The sequence below is a fragment of the Leptonychotes weddellii genome, chromosome 4 (genome assembly GCF_054177405.1).
Source record: "Leptonychotes weddellii isolate Sample4059 chromosome 4, ASM5417740v2, whole genome shotgun sequence".
NCBI lineage: Eukaryota > Metazoa > Chordata > Mammalia > Carnivora > Phocidae > Leptonychotes > Leptonychotes weddellii.
The window spans coordinates 8,090,300-8,093,545 of NC_138372.1; positions in this window are offsets into that span (position 1 = coordinate 8,090,300).

Sequence of the window (3,246 nt, forward strand, 5' to 3'; positions counted from 1 at the left end):
GGGCTCCCTGCTCAGCGGGAAGCCTGCTTCTCCCTCTGCTACTCCCCCTGCTTGTGTTTCCTCTCTCGCTGTGTCTCTCTCTGTCAAATAAATAAAATCTTTAAAAAATAAATATTTTTTTCAAGGTCATAAAGTGCTCTCCTAGCTTATCTTTTAGAATACTTCTTGTTTTGCCCTTCACATTTGGGAATTGGTCTGTGTGTGTGGTATAAGATAGGTGTCTCCATTTGGATACTCAGTTGATAGAGCCCTATTTCCTAAAAAAGACATTAGTTGTCTAATAGAGGTGTGGTTGTTGTACGTCAGGAGACTCTATACATGTGGCTCTATTTCTGGACTATTTTGTTTCATTTGTCTATTTGTCTGTCCTTGTACCAATACCATATTGCTTCAATTACTGGAGGTTATTCTAAGCTTTAGCACACACAGCTTTATTTTAGCCAATACCATATGTCCTCACCAACATTTGGAGAACTGTTTTTAATTTTAGCTATTCTAGAGAATGTGAAGTAGCATTTCATTGTACTTTTGTTTTTCTTTTGCTTTTTTTAAAGTAAGCTCCATGCCCAGCATGGAGCCCAATGCGGGGCTTGAACTAACAACCCTGAGATCAAGGCCTGAGCTGAGATCAAGAGTCGGACGCTCAACAGACTGAGCTACCCAGGTGCCCCTCACTGTGGTTTTAATTTCTATTTTCCTAGTGAGAAATGATGTTGAGCACCTTTTATGTGCTTATTGAGCATTCATAGATCCTCTGGGAGTGGGGGGCTGTCCATTCAGATCTTCTGCCCAGTTTTTATTAGGTTCTGTTTTTATTAATGAACTTACAGATTTCCTTATATATTCTGCATACAAGTCCTTTGCCAGGTGTGTGGATTGGGAATGTTCTCTCCTAGTTTGTGGCTTGCTTTTTCATTTTCACTGACTTAATGAGCAGAAATTTTTACTGTTAGTGGAATGCAAATGATCTATTTATTTTTATATGCAATGCTTTTTGCTGTTCACTCTAAGTGAATTTCACCTACCCCACAGTCATGAAGATATTCTCCTATGTTTTCATCTAGAAGCTTTATGATCATAGCTTTTATGTTTAGCTTTATGACCCATCTTAATCCCTACTTTGGGGTTAATTTGCACTTCTTTTTCCAGCTTCATAAAGTGGAAGCTTAGAATATTTATTTTTAAATCTTTCATTTGAAGCTATAAACTCCCTTCTAAGGACATTAGCCACATTCCACTATTTTTTATGTGTTTGCTTTTATCACCATTGAGTTTAAAATAGCTCCTAATTTCCCTTTTGATTTCTCCTTGGACCACGGATTAATTTAGAAGGGTGTTGTTTAATTATCAAATGTTTAGGGCTTTTCTAGATAACTTAAGGTTTTTTATTTCTAATTTAATTCTCTCGTGGTCAGACAACATGCTCTGTAAGATTTTAGTGTTCTCTCTTTGATTTTGTCACTTTGTGCTTCATTACACCTTGAAACTCTGTGACTAATCATTTAGGATTGTTACGTCTCCCCAATGCATTGACCCTTTATCATGATAGAAGTCCTTATTTATCTCTGGCAATATGCCTTGTCTTAACATCCACATTGTTTGATATTAGTACAATGGCACAAGGCTTACAATGCTTACTGGTGCATAATTTTTCATCCTTTTAGCTTCAACCTATTTGTGTCTTTATATTTCAAATGTATTGAGTATAGCAGCATATGGTTGAGTCTTGCTATCGGATAACCTCTGGCCTTGAATTCATTTAGATTTTTTTTTTTAAGATTTTATTTATTTATTTGACAGAGAGAGAGAACACAAGTAGGCAGAGTGGCAGGCAGAGAGAGGGAGAAGCAGGCTCCCTGCTGAGCAGGGAGCCTGATGCGGGGCTCGATCCCAGGACCCTGGCATCATGACCTGTGCTGAAGGCAGCCGCTTAACTGACTGAGCCACCCAGGCGCCCCTTAATATCAGTTTTTTTTTGTTTTTTAAAGATTTTATTTATTTATTTGACAGAGAGAGAGGGAACACAAGCAGGGGGAGTGGGAGAGGGAGAAGCAGGCTTCCCGCTGAGCAGGGGGCCCTATGCAGGGCTCGATCCCAGGACCCTGGGATCATGACCTGAGCCGAAGGCAGACGCTTAACAAATGAGCCACCCAGGCACCACTGAATTCATTTAGATTTAATCTAATTACTTATATTGTTGGGTTTAAGTCCATCATCTTGCTATGTGTTTTCTATTTATCCTCTCTTCTTCTTTGTTCCTCTTTTGCTGAATTCTTTTTTTTTTAAGATTTTATTTATTTATTTGACAGAGAGAGAGACAGCGAGAGAGGGAACACAAGCAGGGGGAGTGAGAGAGGGAGAAGCAGGCTTCCCACGGAGCAGGGAGCGCGATGCAGGGCTCGATCCCAGGACCCTGGGACCATGACCTGACCCGAATGCAGACGCTTAATGACTGAGCCACCCAGGTGCCCCTCTTTTTGCTGAATTCTTTTCAGCTAATCGAATAATCTGATATTCCATTTTATTCCTTTTATTAGTTTTTTAAGCTATACATTTTTATCTTGCTCTAAGGATTATAATATGTGTCATTAACTTTCCAGAGTGTACCTAGAATCAATATTTTACCACTTCAAGTAAAGGGTAAATACTTTAAAACACATCATTCCATTTAACCTCCTTCTTTATTAATGTTGTATATTTCACTTCTATGTTATAAACTCCAAAATACAAACCATTACATGCTCTCTTTGGCAGCACATACACCAAATACAAACCATTACTTTTGTTTTTAAACAGTTGCCTTTTTTTTTAAGATTTTATTTATTTATTTATTTGAGAGAGAGAGAGCACGAGCACAAGCAGGGGGAGTGGCAGGCACAGGGAGAGGGTGAAGCAGGTTCCCCACTGAGCAGGGAGCCCGATGCGGGGCTCGATCCCAGGACCCTGGGATCATAACCTGAGCTGAAGGCAGCCGCTTAACCCACTGAGCCACCCAGTTGCCCTAAACAGTTTGCCTTTAATGAAATTTTAAAAAGTATCCCCTCTAGCAAAACAAGCTGAGGGTCTCTCCAGGGGGCAGACAGGGTGGGCATCTAGATGGAAGAACAGGGCTGGGCGGAAGGAAAGGAAGTGGCCTGCAGACAGTCCCGCTACAATGCCGTGCTCAAAATGTGGCCCATGGACCAGCAGCATCACCTGGGAGCATGATAGAAATGCAGAATCTGGGGGCGCCTGGGTGACTCAGTT